Raw genomic sequence first — 21,053 nt, 5'->3', positions numbered from 1 at the left:
GTATCAATAGAAAACCCCGTTTGAACTGAACTGAACTGAACTAACCTAACCTAACCTAGGGGCTTGGACAAAAAAAATTTAAAAAAAATACAATAAAATAAAACGGGGTTGGTGTAATACTATACTCTGTTTTTTTTATCTGTCCATCCGACTGTGGTGTTTTTGTATGGTAACACTGCGTCCCGGGCTTTAGATAGTTACATTCAGCTTACATTCAACGATTATAATAATATCCTATTTCGAATATTAACAGTGTAATTCGCATACAGTAAATTATTAAAACACTTCTCAGTTACAAATGTACACCCAGATATCCTTTTATTTACCTAAAACTTACAATTAGCGTAACTATCTAAAGCCCGGGACGCAGTGTTACCATACAAAAACACTACAGGCGGATGGACAGATGAAAAAAAAAACAGAGTATAGTACAGTAAGTTCCAGAAGTGAAGCGACAAATCTCAGAATTGATCGTACTTCTTTAGAAACTAGTGGGGTTGCCAGTTAATACATTTTATTCCAATTATTGTCATCCTCTTTATCAGATAATACGTATCAGTGATTTAACTGTATAAGCACAGAAAGTATTTCCCCAGTGAATGATCAATATTGGTTCAATAATTGTTTATTAAAAAGAAATAAAAATCCCCATAGAAACATCTGCGGCTCTCAATGTGTGATATCAAGTGTTCATCATAGAGTGGCAGCAGGAACCGAGTGCATAAGCATTGGCCTAATATTTGTAAATTAACTTTCTTCTTTTATAGCGTTATATCGAAAGTTATTACGTTTTCTTTTGATAAAGCACAGAGAAGTTTACTATCTGATTAAATGAAATATAAATAAGACACAAGTTGGTGTAAAAAAAAAAAAAACGAAATCCAAGTTATATGCGCGTTTAGCATTGGTTACATGGTTACGCCTTTGTCAAGAATCAAGGAAATATATTTCCCAGCTTGTTAGTTAATAATTTCATCGAATTTCTCAATTGTGCAAATTTTTTGCACATGGAATTGCGTTCAGGGTCGCACCAAACAAGTATTTTCGTAGGTTTCCACCTTTTTTTTTTCCAGTGCATAAATGAGACTATTCTTGTTCATACGATCCGGAGTGTGAATATGCTTGGCGAGCACTTTAACATTTTATATATATATATATATATATATATATATATATATATATATATATATATATATATATATACATATATCCCAAAAACCTCATAAATTTCTGTTATACAATAATGCTTGACTGGATTGAACTGATTACTGGTTGTCCGTGGAAATATGAATTTGGGTGATATCACTCTCTTATGATACGCCCACTTACGCAAATTCAGTCTTAAATTTCACGGTTGGGATATGATTCGAAGATTTGAGGTAAAAGGTTGAAGTGAAAAAGGTGGAGTTAGTATTGTGGGTAGAGGTAGAGGTAGAGGTAGAGGGGGGGAGGGGTGGTTGAAGTCTGTCGTCTCCCTACTTAACCAGGTGGTGATATTTACGGGTGTTCTGGCTGCTTGCGAACCGTCTTTCTTATTTTTTGTATAGCGAGTCTGTTTCCCAGGTGCAAGGACAGGTCCTGGTATCGGTCCTGAAGGTTCCCTCTTTGCTTAAATATCAGACAGTGGCCCTGCATTGTAAGCCTTGCAATGCCTGGAACTAGGCCTAGTCACCTTAAGGTAGCCGCAGCAGTTAGAGCCTCTCTCGAAGATGGTGTTTTCTGCTCGGTCCTAGAAGCTAGAATCAGAACTATCAACCACACCCAACTTCTCTATTGAATCTATTGCATTCATGGTTGATTATGTTTAACGTCGCGGAGATTTTCCCTTCACATTCTATTGATACTTGCATGGTTTTATGCATCTTCGCTAAAATAATTGATAATACACAATAATATTAAATATTATTGTGTATTATCGAAATATACATTGGTAATGTTGGTTATCCTGTATTGAACGAGAATTTCAAATTGTTTCGTTTCTATAGTTTGAAGTAATTGCTATCCTTTAAAATAATTACTATTACCGTAATTTTTTCTTATGATTCTTATAAATATCATAGATTTTATATTTGTGCATCATATGTTTGCTGTATTTTGCTTGATAGAGCTTTCACTGTAGAAAAAAAAATATATTTTTCAGCTACGAGTTGTAGTTGCCAGTTAGTGAATTTCGAACGAAATTCTCTGAAATTTGTCGCTTCAGTTTTGGAACTTACTGTACTATACATCTCGGGAATTTGCAGCAGGTGTCGATTACTACAAACTATTCCTAAGGAATCAGCCAAATAACCTGCATTTCCTAGCCAAAAAAAGCGTATTAATTCAAGTCTGCCTCAAAAATCAAATTGTGCTCTCTTTATCGGGAGTCATTTTACATGAGAACAATCCTTATGACGTTTAAATGTATTTATGAAAATCTCAGGGATGTAGCTAACCCTTCCCCCCAGCCCACCTCTCTCTCTCTCTCTCTCTCTCTCTCTCTCTCTCTCTCTCTCTCTCTAAATCAGCATTTTGTCTATCATGAAATTTATTACCTTTGAATTAGATGTTTATGTAATGGGAATGAAAGACTGGAACAGCGATGCATATTAGCCTATACGAAGGTTTTACGCGCTCGTAATATTTCGTTTTCTAAATAAGTTGTATTGTCCCAGGACACATTCCTGACCAAACTGATGATGGTTAATGTGAAAATATTGTACATTCTCATCACTGCATCCAAAGCTTGGTGTTGTAGTGTGCATGTTGAAGGTTGTTTTTACACAAAACGGATACAACAATTTTCAGGTAAAGTTATGCAGTATTATGCATGATTCCACCGCGAGGAAAAATCCTATGATAAAATATCCAGGTGTGTGTACGGCAAACCCGGGCCATCTAACGAGCATCTAAATATCATCTAACCCTCGGCAAAACTAATGCGCAGGATCCCTCATGTGAACAGGGCCTTTATTCACCACCCTTGTATAAGAATTAAAAAAAAAAAAATCTGTGAGCATTTCTCATGGACAATTCGGAAATGTGTGGCCCTTGGTATCGTGGGGGCCTGGGTAACCAGTCAGCGTCCGAGTGCCTTAAGACAAACGTGCAACAAATTCCATCCAGAGACGAAAGTCCAGTGGACCAAGGTCAACTGTTTCAACATTTTGCTGCCAATCTCCCACAGCCGCCACCACTCCCCCTTCCCCTCTCCTCCAAAAACTAATAATCTCTTGGGGCCCTAGTTCCAAATTTGGATCCACCACATCCAACTCTAAACCGCTTCCTCCCGGCCTACTTCAGAAGACAAAAGGATTCGATCAAACTTGCTTGGCACATACACACATACATATAAGAAGATGCGATCTAAACATTTAGTTCTGTACCAACCGTTGTACAAGAAATAACTAGTTTACTATTTGTTTTACCTTAATGTGATTATTAGGGATAATTTCCTCTATCATATGAGCCTAGGCCTAATAACTACCGAAGTGTCTTCTTAAGTCATTACTGACAATTATGAACTTAATAAAATAATAATATATTGAAAGCAATAAGCTTTAGTACATCAGTAACAGATACTCATAGCATTGAATTATAGTATAATAAACAGTGCAAAGATAGCAATAAACTTCAGTCCAATAAAAATAACATACTGATAGCATTGAACTTTAGTACAATAATAATAGTATACTGATGGCAATATCCCCATGCACTACTGTGCCTATTTCATGGACTTTTTATACCAAAAAAAAAAAAAAAAAAAAAAAAAAAAAAAAAAAAAAAAAAAACGCACGTAAGAAACCACACAGCAAAGGGAAAGTCTGACGTAAAAGCAAAACGTTGATGCTGATGATTATCCATAAACATATATCATTCTATGGTAATTTTTCGTTAGACTCCTGCCAGCCTTTTCGGGAGACTCCAGATATACCTTTTTGCATGAAAAAAGCCAAAATGGTTTTTCATGCAAAAATGGCTCGGAAATGACAGGTAAGGCACTATAAGAACAACCTAGAGTAACCTAGTAACCATTTGAAGCCTGTTGTCGCAAAGGTTTTCTTAAATATCTTTTTAAATATCAGTTGTGTCTTCTTGATATTTTGGCACAGCATGTTTTAGACCATCTTGTAATTTTAGGCAATATAATCAAAACTGGCCTACTACCAGCCCATTCTCATGAAAAAAGAAAGAAAAAAAAAAAACTAGGCGATATATAAAAACATATAGATGCCTGTATGAAATATACTGCACAGGAAGTGGTTAATGTCGGTAATTCAAAACTTAAAAGCCATACCGCAGTATACTCTTCCTTTCATAATTTTGAGACAGAGAGAAATAAGTGGGCGCGGCTACTTTCCTAACTCTTCACTTTAGCCAAGAACAGGTGTTTGGATTCAGGGTGGTCCAAAAAAGCCTTGTCACCCCTACCAAAAGGTACCAACAATAGAGGTACAAATATTGCAATAATACAAAATACATATCCTGGATTCAGTTTATTCACTGTAAGAACAATAGAACGAAATAAGAACACTGAAACAATAGAATAACAAGTAACATAGCAAAAGAGATGTACTGGATTCAGTTTATTTGCTTTCATCCATCTAAAATAAAAATAAAATAAAAACAAAAAATTTGGAAAAAAAATCGCGAAAATTTAAATAATATTTAAGAGTATCAAGAATAAACTGAATCCAGGATATGTATTTAGTATTATCGCAATACTTGTACTACTTCTATTGTTGGTACTTTTTGTAGGGGTAACAAGACTTTCGGAGTTCGGACCCCCCTGTACAACGAATCATAAGGAAATTGAAAAAGTTCAAGAGTAAATTGCCTTATCAATAAATTCTTACAGTACTTCATTATATTGCCCAAAATTACCGGGGGGTTTAAAATATGATGGGCCAAAATATAAAAAAAGAGACAGCTGATATACATAAAGATATTCAAGAAAACCTATGCGACAACATCCTTGAAATGGTTAGTGGGGATGCTTAAGGGTGGCAATTTTGCCGTATTAGCTATGGAGGGGACAAAGGGCAGGTACTGTCTTCCTTTTAGATCGTAATTTGATTAATTATATTTCCTTGTTATTAAGCATTCCAGAATGTTATGTACTGAGAAATATTTTTTTCGTGTTTTTTACTCAAGAAAAGTATGAAGTATTTAGTTGGAGGTGAATGGAGACTTCCGAAAAATAAACAATATACCTATATCGTAAAGTTTGCATTACATATTTAACGATAATGATGGAACATGTTCATAACCCTATATTAATGAATAAATGCCTACAGCTAGTGCGGATAGTCTACTCATCTTACCTCATTAATATTAGTCACTGAGGGTGGAGCCACTTCTTGATCGTTGATGAGCATGCGCAGATCGTATCACCAAAGAGGTCGCATATACGTATTTACATCATATGTGCCACCCACCATACAATTTCATTGATATCGCCATCTTTTGACGCTTCTTTCTAAAAAGTGGTCTTACTGGGCTTTTTCTTGGTTACTGAATCTCGTGTAGCTATGGCTTCCCTTTCCGAGTTTTCCACATAGATATCGTATGCTGCTCCACGTCATGTCGACCACTGGCATTCGGGCTTTTCACCTTCCACAAACATGGATGTGGCCTATACAGGTCAATGAACTTCACCTAAACTATAGTCGATTTTTTTAAACCTGGCAAACTTGCACTTAACTTGCACTTAGCTGCTTGTCGCTGATTGGATGAATGTCGTGTTGTCCGAATCTCTCAGTTTTGTTTTCACACTGTTTCAGAATTGTGATTATACGGCCATAGATTGAGATAAGAGCCAAATTATGTAATGTTATGTAAATACCTGTTGTAATAAACTTAAGTATTAAGAAGTTACATACCAAATTATTATATAATAGTTAACAGTTATGAAACAGCACTCTCCGAAGCTGTAGACTTGAAATATGTTTCAAACGCATAAACTTTAATGTTTAAATTTCTAGCTAGATTTTTAGCGCAATCGGGCCATTGGTGGTTTGGAAAAAAACAAAACGTATTTATTGTACATTGCTAAAGGTTGTTAACGCCTAAGAACAAAATACTAACGTAGAAATGTAAGCTTGTCAGAAAATTTGGGGTGGAGGAGTTGTGGGAGGAACAGCCTCGGGTTGACAGAAAGTTGACGTACTCTCAGCGGGAGGTTCAAATGCGGGTTGTGGTGTTTTTGTCTTCATAGAATAATAAAGATGTTTATTTATCATAATGTTCATTTTTTGCAATTCAAAAGTACTGCTCACGGAATGTCATTAATGTTTTAGGATATGTATAAAGTTGCTGTTGCTGTCACCTTAATGATTTATTTCATTGTCTTGATAAGGCCCCGTGAAGTGAAATATTGAAAAACATTCATTATTATATTACGGCACTGACTGGTAAGCCTACTGCCAGCAGCATGCATATGCCTTGTGTTTGAAGTGCCTTCATCTCTGCTTTGTTCCATATCGTCTCTTGTGGCCATGGCTGAAATGGTGAAATCGACGACATTGAGCCAACTGCTCGATAGCCGATTCTAAGCTGATTGATGATGGTGGTGTGTGCAGACGACAACTCGCCGGCTGTTCCTTTTTCAACTCCTCCACCCCAAATATTTCGGCAAGCTTACATTTTCTACGTAGTATTTTGTTCTTAAGTGTTATACAACCTTCAGCAATGTACAATAAATACGTTTTGTTTTTCCCAAACCACCAATGGCATGATTGCGCTAAAAACCTAGCTAGAAATTTAAACATTAAAGTTCATGCGTTTGAAACATATTTCAAGTCTACAGCTTCGGAGAGTGCTGTTTCATAACTGTTAACTATTATATAATAATTTGGTATGTAACTTCTTAATACTTAAGTTTATTACAACAGGTATTTACATAACATTACATAATTTGGCTCTTATCTCAATCTATGGCCGTATAATCACAATTCTGAAACAGTGTGAAAACAAAACTGAGAGATTCGGACAACACGACATTCATCCAATCAGCGACAAGCAGCTAAGTGCAAGTTAAGTGCAAGTTTGCCAGGTTTAAAAAAATCGACTTTTTTTTTTATAGCCTCTCCTGCGAGTGTGTCTTCGTCTAAAACTTTCTACACACGTCAGGTTGAAGTGCTACTGAACTGAACAGGTTTAACAATATAGACACATACGTTCATATTGGCTTGAAAGTTCCGGTTTAATCAAAACTATAAACAAATGGCGTTTCCTTCATGAAGCCTCTGTACATGTCATTTAATCAAGATACATCCCCACAAACACTCAATTTTCTCATTAAACCTTCGGTCTGACAAAAGATTTGAACATTAATGGTGTCCTTAATCATTTGTTCGTATTCACAGACAGGCAAGCCAGCAGACAATACGGACAAAAACGCCATAGAATAATTCACTGGAAACGTTCTCAGAGTACTGCTTCTGCATACATAGTTCGATGTGCTGCTACCAGGGCAGCGCTGTTTGCAGCCTCAGTGGCCGGGAACCGCACTTACTATATTTTGTGTGTGTTGTTTGCCATTTATCTCCACTACTATGCATTTCGTGGCCGTGTCCAATTGATTTTCGTTGATAAAATCCTACCAAAACATCGGATATGTGTCACATTTTGGAAATAGGTATTTGAAGCCACGGCCTAATTGGCAAAAATATGCAATGATGTCTAATGTTGATCATTAAGGCACCTATCGGAGTAAATCACAGAAATTTCAAGGGAAACTTAGCTAAATTTAGTAAGCACCCAGAGGGAGGCTACTTGTGACGTAAAGTATGACATCAGGCTTAATAGCAGTGTACCCAGTAGTGTGACAATGATCGTGGAAACAAATATTTGACCCTCTTGTTGAGAAATGTTGAGAATTACGATAATATTACGGTTTTCATTAGTGATACCACGGGTAAAGAATAAGAATTTGGTATATTGTATAAATATAGCAAAGGAATTTGGTAAATATAGTACATATTGCAATATTACTATTTGCATTGTACAATTTTACGTTGACTATAGGAATACATAGCAATTATAACCCAATTCTATTTACATTTTCTTGATTAGTTATGCAAAACTTTTGGAACTGGTGATACACAATCATATTGAAATGAAAATACGATAGTTTAGGTGTTTGGTAAGATGTTTTGGCCCGATATACCTGGTAACCTTGCATAATAGTAAACATCGCCGAGTTGCCGACGTCAGGGCAAAGCCAGATTATACGTCACTGCTGTTTCATCTATGTCTTCGTGGCGACTAGAGTGCTTTCGTTTTGCGTGATTTTGCAGTATATATCTTCAAATTCATAAAAAAATAAACATAGATAAAACCTGGAATACATAGGCTCATGATAACACTCAACAACCCTACAACAACATTAGTGTCAGTTTCAAGCACAGAATAATAAATGGAGAGTTGTGTGATATACTAAATACTTAGGATTTATTATGTGACTGACCATGCATTAAGGAAGTTAAGGTTAGAACATTTGCGTTATGTTACATTCATTTAGCAGGACTAAGCCGTTAGGCGCAAACCGGAACTTTTGAGACAATATGAATCAACAGAAACTCCAAGGTAACAATGGTTTTCACAGAGAGTGTGTAAGACTTGGTGCATATTTCAAGTTAAAGGAAACGTGAATTGCGTCAAGGAACTGTATTACAGAATTAATATTCTCATTTTATGCCCACTCCTTTATTGTACCTTGCTTAAAACACATAATTCATCGGAAAGATGAGAGAGAGAGTAGGGTAGGTGTTTGTGTGTGTGAAACAAATCAAGAATCCCATATACTACTACTATTACTACTACTACCAACATCTGAGTCTTCATTCCTAAAGTATAAATGAGTGGGAGGGCCTTCAGTAATGACGTTTCACTAGCCTCCCTCTGGGTGCATACTAAATTTAGCTAAGTTTCCCTTGAAATTTCTGTGATTTACTCCGATAGGTGCCTTAATTATCAACATTAGACATCAGTGCATATTATTGCCAATTAGGCCGTGGCTTCAAATAGTTATTTCCAAAATATGATCCATATCCGATGCTTTGGAAAGATTTTATCAACGAAAATCAATTGGACACGGCCAAGAAATGCATAGTAGTTAAGGTATATTGTGCAGCTTAAAATTGCAGAAATGGGGACAAGAATTCTTCAAGAGAAGATGGTATAGCATTTCACAGGTAAGCAAAGCGGACTGGAGTTTATTTACCCATGGTTAGATGACTGCCTTGTTACCAGCATGATACGAGCTCTAAGTAACATGGCCTAGCTACATTTTCAGCATATTTTGTGGCACATAAGTGCATTGGCAATTTCAGTTGTGAAATCAGAACATCATTACTCTAATATATGCCGCGTAATGTAGAGTAAAAACAAATTCTTGCTAGTTTTACGAGTGCTTAGTAATAAGTAGGCCTAGGCCTCTATGAGACTGGTTGTGTCAATAGGTTTCGTCAGTTAAGCATGTTTTGTTTGACGCATAAGTACACATACAGGATTTTGTCAGTCATCAAGAATTCTTTGCAGTAGGTAGTCCTCTAGAATACCGCCTATCCCGTTTCCTTTTGCAGTTTTAGACATGTATAGGCAGCGTTTTATAAGTGGCTTCTCGCCGAAACTTCGAAGTTACACTTGAAAATAGCTCAGTACGACGTAAACAAACCGTAGGCAACAAATTTCTGTTATTCGACTGAAATTAAAAGTAGTCGTATTTTACAACCTGGTTTAATTTTTATAAGTTTTTACCCAACGGTACGTCTCATAGATTGGTAATAGCAAGAACATGAAGTTGGTAGCCTAGGCTTTGCATATGCCCTCATTTGGTAAGATTGAAATCTTATCCTAAGTATATCTAATTTCGAATGTATAAAAATGAATTCTCTTTGGTAAAAGATATCGAATCATCATATCAAAAATAAACAAAAGACTTATTAATGGCAGCAACGAGAAAAAGAATTTTGGCCAAGCAAACTATAGACTTAATTAGACTTACATATTAATTCGGCAGATATTTTTGTACATATGTTCTTGTATGAATACTTTCACTCTAAATAAATCTACAAGGCAGCCTTGTGGTAGACCTTATTTAGCAGTTCTCTCTGATTGTCGTAAAAAAAAAAAAAAAAAAAAAAAGATAGATTTTTTTTTTCTTTCTTTTTTTTTCAAGATGCTGAGCATGGGGGGGCCCCGGCGGAGAGAGGGTGGGAAATCAAGTTTAGCTGGACGTATTTTCGAAACTGTCACTAGATAATGCTCCCGGAAACACCAAAGCTAAATATGCTGAATCAAATTCGGTTCCTTAAACGAGTATGATACCGCCTTGGCGCCCTCACAGTTAGGCCATTTCCTGCTTGCCATTAAAAATGCTTGGCGGTAGGTAGGTAGGTCTGGAAGTCATAGTATAGGGTTATTTGTCATGTTTATACCTAAAACAGTGATGCATTAAGGAAATATTTGCATATATATATATATATATGTGTGTGTGTGTGTATGTTTGCATGTTTGTAGAATTGTGCCCTGTGGAAATCTAAATCGCTCGACCGATGTAGAAAAAATTTGGCACCTGGCCATCATTCGACCCAATTGAGAATAGGGTGTTTCAAACCGTACCCGCGCCCCTTCCCTTCACCCATTCCCTTTCCTTTTGTAACTTATATGGTAAATAAACTCTACGGTTTTATCGTTCTTCATTTCATGTTCTGGAGACCATAGAAATGTATTAATGAAAATTAGGTCTGGTGGGAAATGTTCAAATTTAGCAGTTGGATGTATTTAGGTTTAGTGGTATTCTGTTGTTTAGATATAGTGGGGTGTGTTTAGGTCTAGTGGGGTTGTGGGTTTAGGTTTGGTAGGAGGGGTGTTTAGGTTTATTGGACAGTGTGTTTGGGTTTAGGGTGGCGTGTTTAGCTTTTGTGAGGGGATGTGCTTAGATTTAGTGAGAGTGTATTTAGGTTTAGTGTGGGGTTGTTTAGATTTGATGGGGTGCATTTAGGTTTATTGAGGGGTGTGTTTAGTTTTAGTGGGAGCGTGTGTGTTCAGGTTTAGTGGTAATTAGTTTAGGTACAGTGGGTATGCATTAAGGTTCAGTGAGAGGTGTGTTTAGGTTTAGTGGAGGATGTATTAATGTTTAGTGGAGGATGCATTTAGGTTCAGTGGAATGGGTGTTTATGTTTAGTTGAGTATGTGTTTTGGTATAGTGGGGATGTGTTTTGGTTTAATGAGGTTGTGCTTAGATTTGGTGGGGGTATACTTTGATTCAAAGGTGTTTAGGTTTAGTGAAGGTATGCTTAGGTTTAGTTGAAGTGTGTTTACTAAGTTTAATGGGAGTACATTTAAGTTTAGTAGGTGATGTGTGTTTAGGTTTAGTGGGAAGTGTGTAAAGGTTTGGTGGGAGTTTATTGGGGGTGTGGGCTTAGATTTGGTGGGAGGGTGGTTGATGTGTTTAGGTTTAGTTAGGGGATGTGCTTAGATTGAGTGGCGTGTCTTTTGGTTTATTGGCAGTGTGCTTAGGTGTAGTTAGGGGGTTTCTGTTTAGAGTTAGGGGATATTTAGATTTAGGCGGGTTGTTTAGGATGAATGTGGGTCCATTTAGGTTTAGTGGTGGAGTGTTTAGATTTTGTGGGGGTGTAATTTAGTATAGGACGTGTTTAGATTTATTGGGCAGCGCATTTAGGTTTGGTGAGGGGTGTGTTTAGTTTTAGTGGGATTGTGTGCTTAGGCTTCGTTGGGTTGAGTTTAGGTACAGGGGGGTTGCATTTATGTTTTGTGGGTGTGGGTGTAAGTTTAGTGGCGGGTGTGTTTAGATTAAGTGGAGTATGTATTCAAGTTTAGTGTGAGGGGTGCTTATGTTTAGTGGAGGATGTGTTTAGGTTTGGTAGGAAGGGTGTTTAGGTTTAGTGGTGAATGCGTTTTAGTTTTAGTGGGTTCTGTTTTGGTTTAGTGGGGGTGTGTTTAGTTTTAATTAGGGTGTGTTTTGATTCAGGTGGATGTTTACATTTAGTAGGGTGTGTTTAGGTTTAGTTGAGCGGGTGGGGGCAGTTTGATTGTTAAACTTTGGAACTACCGTTTTTATTCAAAGGGACTCGAGGATTGCCAGCTGCTGAGGAATATGAGTCCTCGACAAGAATGTTAAAATTATTGTGTTCATTTTGTTCTGCATATTTCGCATGCTCTCGAGTATTAGAAAATTCCGGTTGAGATAACTTGACCCAAGTACGATAGCTAACGCCACTGTGACAATCGATGCGAATTTTTAGTAGCGTCCAAGAAATAGGATGGTAATATACATATATATATATATATATATATATATATATATATATATATATATATATATATATATATATACCTACCTACCTATATGGAGGATGAGTGGTGGCAATCAACAGCCCAGGCAATATAACGAAAGGAACTTGAGGAAGACATATTGTGTGTGTGTGTGTGTGTGTGTGTGTACATATATATGTGTGTATGTAGTTTGTATGTATTGTTTTTATTACAAGGGATATTTAGAAAGATTATTCGATATGCATTACTATTTTGGGTGAGTTACATGATCACATATTTTTATTCATTTATATGCCTGTAGATTTTACTGTCCGTATGTTAATAGATTACTGGGTTTTGAATACAAATCATTTCATTTTTTTTTTTTTTATGAAATTGTTTCTTTATATGTTATAGATTACTACTGATCGTTCCATGAGGTGGTAAATTTTCTTCATCAATATTTGAGAGATAGATAAGAATGCAAAATCCTTTACTTTAGCTGCAATTAGACATCAGAATAACGTTATTTCGAAATATTTTGTACGTAATGATTAATTCACCTGTAAAAATAACATATTCGTCGAATAATTAAACGAGTGGACTAAAAGTAATGTGCAGCATTCAGTGTTTCGTCACTACATGTTATTGACTCTCTACATTAAAAGATTTACAAACTTCGATAGTAAAAAGCCTCATTTCTGCTCAAGATGTCATATCAGAGTGGGCGTTGCCATGTATATGGTAGGGGTAGGCTGTGGGAGGACAGTGATGTAGGAGATGTGGTAGTGGAAAATGTGGAGATGTCAGTTTAAGATATTGGAAATGAATGTGGTGCCCAAGTGGTGGAGATGGGGACAGTTGTGACAACGGCAGTCAGATGCCACCCAAAAGGTTTGTAAATGCTCTGGAGGGGGTAGAGTAAACTACAAATTACTGACTTGCAAAATACTGCGTCAAAAAAGTTATCCATCTAGAAATAACCTTGAAGCCTAAATTCTAGGAGAGTAGTCTCCATCCTTCCATTGTCCTCCTGTGTTTCCTTCATTCCCCTATGCCCAACATCTTTTCTGCCAGTGGCAGTTTCGAATTTCCTTTCAGTCCAATCGAACTCTGCCTCTTTTTCTTTTTTTCTTCTTTTGTTTTTTTACTGCCATTAAGCTCACGTAGATTCCCATGGGAAAGCTTTACTGTTAGTCATAATTGGATTCAACCATGGTGAGAGACTGGGATGCACGTTATTTCATTTGATAGGCCTAGCACAGTATATTAACAAAAGCGCCTTCAATAAGATCACTGTTAATTAGCAATGATACTGTATTGTTAAACTGTTTTAGTTTTCTGTAAAAGAAAACTGCTGGGATGGCTATTTGTATGTCTGTCCGCCCCTTTTTCTGCTCGTCCTCAGAACTTAAAAACTACTGAGGCCAGAGGGCTTGAAACTGGTATGTTGATCAGCCACCCTCCAATCGTCAAACATACCAAATAGCAGCCCTCTAGCCTTAGTAGTTTTTTTTTTATGGTTAAAGAGCCATGATCGTGTGTCTGGCATCGCTATAGTTACCAACAACACAGGCCACATCTGGGCCATGACTGAAAGTTTCATGGGCTTCGGTTAAGGGTTTTATAGGTCGTGGCCGAGAATTTCATACAGCATTGTACGCTGTAAAAAAAAACTCGATTTCGCCGGAGAAACTTCGGGGCATTTTTTACTTACTTTGTTGTGTGGATAAGTGGATACCACATTGGAGGCCTGTGCTCCCCTGCACAGAAAGGAAAAGTAACAAGAAAATCTTTGTAGTCCTTTGTTAAATAAACGCCTATGGTATTGATTAAGTTCTTATATTTCTCTCAGATGGGCGTAGAGTATCTTTTAGTGAAAAGGGCACTCCTTAGTGCCTCAAGTCCTTCAGTTCTTTTTTTCCCTTCCTACTCAGACTCTCCCTGACGCATACAGGCATTATGTATGAGGTCGGGAGGGTATTTCCTTCTGTAAAGGCCCTAATAGTATCTGGTCTGGTTTATCATACAAATTGATTCCTTGAGGAATCCGGAAGAACTTTCATGGGACAGTTGAATATCCTTCCTTCCTTCCTCTTTATATCATGCGTTGGTTCCTCCCGATATAAGTAATGTTACTCCACAAATGCTTCTACTCCCCAACGTATTAAGAAGATTTCTCAAGACTTCCTATTGAATACAATTCTGTTCTTGCATAATTTTGAGGGGTTTTGCTCTGTCTGTCAGATCATCTATTTCCATGTTCGTTTAGCCTTAGTGTAACTATCATTGCTGATAACAAAGCCATCTATCTTTCTTATATTAATTAGCGGTTTTAAATTGCATTTGTTATAAAAATGTTACATGCCATGTAACCAGGGTTTGATTGATAGCATAAGGTGTTAGGAAACAGAAAGTAATGTAGCAATTACTGATGTAGACTCATTCAAATGTGACTAGTATCTTTACAACCTTATTTCAAGTTTTTATTGTGGATTTCGTGTTGATTGAGGCAAAATATTATTGGTGTTTATTCTAACATATTAATTGCCGTAGATATACATATCAAAATAGGAAGACGAAACAAGAATTTAGAATGCGCTGCATTAGCTATTAGTTACGAAAATATAGTAGGGTAAAATGACACATTGTATGATACAAATGAACGCAGTTATTTTTAGGCCAATTAAATGGCATTTTCAATCATGAAATATAAATAAAATATATGCGCTAAATCGACTTTTTATACATGTTGAAAAAATTGTTCCACCGGAGGAAAGCTCTTTACTGAGCGATTATATAATGTTTTTCATGTTATTAATTTATAATACGATTATCTATCTATGTCTGCGAAAAGTTTGCATGACTGTATATCGACATGCATTTGTGCGTTCGTGAATTTCACGTTAAATTATGTTTGTGCTCATTCACAAGAACACACAACATTATCCCCTGACTGATTTTCTGAAAAGTTTCTAGATTTGTGCAAATTTCTTTTCTTACTAATTATATACTTGCTTTAAAGTTGAATTTTCAGTTTACATTTTCTTATAGAAAAGCAAACAGAATTTGGAGTTAATGTGTTAGAAGTAGAAAAGAAATAGAAAAGAAATAACACCGAACATAAAAGCTTCCTGCTGGGAATGGATGCATGATTGAGATAATAATCAGATATGCGTTTCACATTATAGTTTCATTGATACAGTCTTTCAATCAGGTTTATCAAACCTTTTTAAGTTGGAGAGCAATCAGGTTTTTTTTATTAACCTGAAGTTACGAAGAAATTGCCTGGGTTATATTACGTGCACATAACATTAACAAATGTAAATTATATTATTCTGATAGTCATGAAGTTATCAACATTCACAAAGTGTTTCCATTCTACGCACAAATAAATCATGGCATACAGAAGTATGTTTGTATCTAAAAGAGTTTATTACTAAACACCGTGCGTGTGTTTAATACTGAATAATAAGCTAGAAGAAATAATAGTTTTTAAGGAAACATTTCAATACAAATTTCAAATATTTACCAAAGTTTTTTACCCAATTCCAAATATCCAAAATAACTTGGTCAAAAGAACCCTGCACAAAAGCTGTGCTATTATATTGCACATTTACAGGCATACCATAATTCTCTGTAGTGCAGAATACGAATGCTCCTGGCATTTCTACGTTATGGAGAGTTTTGCTATATAGAGAAACAAATAGGAAAGTAAAACCAGTAATTCCTTTTGGAACATGGATAAAAGAATAAAGTACGGCCAGCAAAAATTGTTTTAATGAAAAAATTATTTTTTGAAAAGACAAAACTGTTAGGTTTATATAAGATGGATTCAAAGTTCCCTACAGTGCAATACAGATTTCTGCCTCCTAAAGCACAATGTTCATAACATTAAGCTGTCATACATCGAAAAAAAGATAAAAATTGCTACAAATGCAACTGCAGTTCTATAATGAAACAAAGTCACAAACAAAACGAAGCGCAAATACTTGATTATGGTAGGATCTCTCTCTCTCTCTCTCTCTCTCTCTCTTCTCTCTCTCTCTCTCTCTCTCGTCAAAATTTGTTACACTGACGACAAAACTAGGATTAGCCCAACTTTTTTTATTTGTTAATAATCAGTATGTGTCATAAATTCACTAGAGTATAAAAAACATTCTATGATAGTCGGAACGGGTATTCTCAAAACTCATTTTAATGTAGGTATGTTTTTATAATTGCAATTGTTCTCTTTTGTTCATAAGTGAAAACTACCCAAGGAAATTCATGAATGCTCTATTTACTGTGCCACATACAATTTATTCATATTATACGCATTATTTTGTTGTAATTATGACTTGAATAACGTAGAATAATGACTCAAACTAACAGCGATGGAACACCGGTACCATCGTCTGATCAGGAATTTCCCCTTCAGGGGTAGTGCCGTCAGTGGACCTAATGCTGTGCACTGTAGGCATTACTTAAGGTTCTTTGCAGTGTATGTACCTTCGGCACCTAGCTGCAACCCCTTTCGTTACTTTTACTGTACCTCCTTTCATATTATCTTTTTTCATCTTACTTTCCGCCTTCTCCTAACACTTGATTCATTTTCTGGTGATAGAAGTTCACTCTCGACGTAGTTCGGAAGTCACGTAAAGCCGTTGGTCCCGTTGCTGAATAACCACTGGTTCCATGCAACGTAAAAGCACCATGCAAACAAACAAACAAACAACCCTTGATTCATAGTGCAACTGCGAGGTTTTCCTCCTGTTACACCTTTAAAACCTTTTACTGACAATTTTCATTTCAGCGCTGAATGACATTCAGCTCAACTGAACTGATCAGGAATATATGTTTGGTAGTCCTGTTTGATAGCAAATGAGAAATATTATATCGCCTTCCTCATTCAGCTCCTTTTCAAATTTAGTAAAACGGAGAGACATTGTTCAAGTGCTTCATTTTAACCAATGTAAAACAGCACTAATGAGAAATCTTATATCGCGATCATCAGCTCCTTCTCAAACTTAGGCTTACTGAGATGTAGTACTCTTTTACGTTTTAACTACTGTAAAGGAGCATTGTATAACAGGTTGTGAAACCGTATTATAAGGGAAGGAGAGCCAAATCTCTTTTTATATTGTTAAGAAAAGAGTAGATATTCCATACCTCCTTATTTGTATACATCATGGCATACATCTTACCTAGACCTCCGTGGTGCGTTGGATCACCTTTCTACCCCTTTTACGGGGGTGGGGGAGGGAAGGGGAACGGGATGAAAGGCCCAGAAGCCTCCGGAAATTCCAGAAGCCTTCGGAATTCCAAGAAGCCTCCGGGATCCCCAGTGTGCATTAAAACATTCAAGACATTAATAGTACTATATAGATATTCCGTGAAATAATGTACTTTTCTTAGAATCTGTGTCAAAAACTAATCGGCTTCTGCCCTACCCAGCAATTCTGCTGCGAGGTGATACATCTTGTATTCAGAGAATCGCGATGAAAATGTTTTTAGAATTCAAAACAAACATCAGAGATGAAGCGAATGTTTGCCTAAAGAAGGCACTTTAACATCACAAGATGACCACGGTGAAAATACCTTACATCACAGGAACAATGACAGCGGTAATCTAGTTTTGAGAACAAAGTACTTCAAAGTATAACAATAACTACGATTTCTGTCCTGTTTGCGTTCGTTTTTTACTGTCTGTTTATTTTGCACTACGGTCAAACAGGATCAGCTCTATGTTATGTATTAAAAATTTCAAAGTACCTACTGTGATGATAAGTTCCGTGGAAAAAAAATTTGTTTTCAAGTTCATGATTGCGACTAATGTTTCGTATCAGTTTCGAAAATTGAACGAAAAACGTCAATCGAGATGAAAGTATTTATGAACAGGGATGGCTTTCGTTAATAACAGTGAATATGTACTAGCTTTACTAATGGGGCTAAATAAATAATTACTTTATATTTGACCAGTATTTCCAGAATGCAATTCTGTCTATACCACAGAAATATTTCTCTACCAAAGTATACTGGATTTCAAATAAATTAAGTGAGAACGTTACTTGAGAAGAACTCCATGTAACGTACCATTTTTGTGCCGTGTTCAATATTATATAAAGACAGGGATTAATATCCGACAAATTAGATAAGCATACTAAAATATTCGAAAAGGGAATTTCCATGAAAATTATTAACGCTGCAGTCGACTCCCAAAAGCTTAAATCCGATTACATATTCCGTAAGGAATATGGCGTCGACGGAGAATTAATTGCTTTGTTGATACCATTTCTAGAATTTTACTGGTATGATTTCCTATCATTTACATAACAATACAATTCATTTCTTATGAAATGATATTTCATTTTTCTTCTTGGTGCTTAACAAAAAAAACTTTACATTTCCAAAAGTCTTCTAGTGATAAATAAAACACACGCACACACATGTAAATATACATTATAAATATATATATATATATATATATATATATATATATATATATATATATATATATATATATATATATATATATATATATATATATATATATATGTATATATATATATATATATATATATATATATATATATATATATATATATATATATATATAAGTATATATACATATATAGATATATATATATATATATATATATATATATATATATATATAAACATATCTTAGAGACTTATGATGATAAATAAAACGCACACTCATATATTCTATTAAAACACAATTCCGTCCAATAAAAGAAGCCCATAAAAACGCCAAAATTTAGACAGTAAATACTTTCTACATTCTGTCGTTTTTTATGGGCTCCTTCTATTAACATATATATATATATATATATATATATTATATATATATATATATGTGTGTGTGTGTGTGTGTTTGTGTGATGTGTGTGTGTCTGTATATGCATAAAGCGTATATGCTTGATATGTTATCCCATGAAATCACATATGTGACATATTTTTTACGATTGATAGCATCTGACGGAACACTTCACCGTGAGGTGTCGCAGAATTTGTGATGATCAGAAATGTGAACATGGGAAGCCAAACCGATTGCCATTATCATCATTATTATTGTTCCTAAAGGCTGTTGTTGTAGCTGTTTTCATTACTGTTGTCTGAAGGCGGTGCGTAATTTTAATGATTTCAAGAGAAGTTTCAATTTACAAAGCCACTTACACTTCGGACTTTAATTACACAGACGAAATAACACAAGCATGGTTTATGGTTAGCCAGTGATTGTCAGCTGTAGTGAAGTCACATTAATCACTGTGAAGTCAGAGGACATTTAATAACCACAATGAAAAATTAATTGGCTAGCAAACTTTGATACGAAAAACAACTAAATTGAAGGAACAGTTATGTACCACATTGGAACATTACTAAAGAACATATAAAGTGAAATTCCGACGAAATTCAAAGTTCCTGCATCAGCACGAAAATAGTAAATTCCAAATATGTAAAGAAGTTATGCCTTCATCTTTTTTATTCAAGACGCAATGAACTAAGTTCGTGTCTGGTATAAATGGTCAAAATGAAACTTTTAACATCACAATATGACTTTCAATTTTTAACATAAAATGTTATGAGACAATATTATAAAATGTTACCATTATTCTGAAATTTTTTTTGATGGTTTACTTTTATTAAATGAATTTGCTGAATCGAGAACTATAATCATGTATGGCGCCTTATGACAAATTGTCATAAATTCTAGAGTACTATGAATTGTTAGAGGGGATAAAAATAGATACCGTTTAAATGATGTGGCCGTTGATAGAAATGAGCGTTCAACAGTTTTCTGTCAATTTTACCTTATTTATAGATGACATTTTTCATTACTAACTCAATCCAGTAATCACATTAATGCTCATAACACGGGAATCTATTTGCCGGAAAAACGCGAGTCATTAAAACCAAAAATGATACACGGTACGGCCATCATTCTATATTTGATGTTGGGGCTCTGCTCCGAAGGTAAATGGCATTAAATGGAAAAAAGATTAGCAGAAGATAAACAATCTTTTCTATGTGAAAGTTAGAAATATATGACCAATGACTTTTATATTATGATATATATATATATATATATATATATATATATATATATATATATATATATATATATGTGTGTTGTGTGTGTGTGTGTGTGTGTGTGTACAAACATTAAGTCACAAATATCGTTCAATATCCAGGTCGTTCTACCTCGGAAATAATACCGAATGGGAATTATAATTGATAAATGACATATATTTCCAGGTGAACGTATTTATAAATGTTATCAGGATACGATAAAACAGTTTGATATAGCAGAGGATAATGGTGAAAAAACTGTTTAAAGGTTTGGTACTATAATGATTCGAGAATCAAACGGCCACCATAAAGGCAGTAATTACGAACCTCATGTAATTATCATTACAGTTGTGTGTTGGACTGAAATTCCAATTGCAGCGTATGTGGATGAACTGATTATAAAATTATGGAAAAATGTATGTTATCAAATCACGCTTGTTTAAAGTTTTTTTGACAGTTGATTGTGGATGGAATGATTGGTTGATCAGCCAAATGATTTGCTCATATCCGAGTTTGCATCACCATGAAATGGGATGATGATAAGTTTTGGTCGGCAACAATAAAATCGGATTTGTGTTTTGATAGAAAAGTGAACACCGTCGATGCAAAGCTGAAATGTCATCCACACTAGCAAAAATCAAAATACGTTCAGTTCGTGAAAAGATAGAAAATTTATCACGTAAAGTGGAAGAATAAATATATATACTGTGTAGCGATGA

At 35.4% G+C, this 21,053-nt stretch overlaps 1 protein-coding gene across 1 annotated transcript in view; it reads left to right on the top strand.

Annotated features, from left to right (window-relative positions):
- The first annotated feature begins 9,093 nt into the window (after positions 1–9,093).
- LOC135220651 (uncharacterized) overlaps positions 9,094–21,053 on the top strand; it is a 241,439-nt gene continuing 229,479 nt past the window's right edge. Inside the window, exon 1 of the mRNA XM_064257998.1 lies at positions 9,094–9,176. The gene's annotated coding sequence lies outside the window, so the exon portion shown is untranslated. The remainder of the gene's footprint in view (positions 9,177–21,053) is intronic.

This window comes from Macrobrachium nipponense, chromosome 2 (genome assembly GCF_015104395.2).
Source record: "Macrobrachium nipponense isolate FS-2020 chromosome 2, ASM1510439v2, whole genome shotgun sequence".
Classification (NCBI taxonomy): domain Eukaryota; kingdom Metazoa; phylum Arthropoda; class Malacostraca; order Decapoda; family Palaemonidae; genus Macrobrachium; species Macrobrachium nipponense.
Note: the sequence above shows the minus strand (reverse complement) of the source record. Positions and strands in the feature narration are given on the sequence as shown.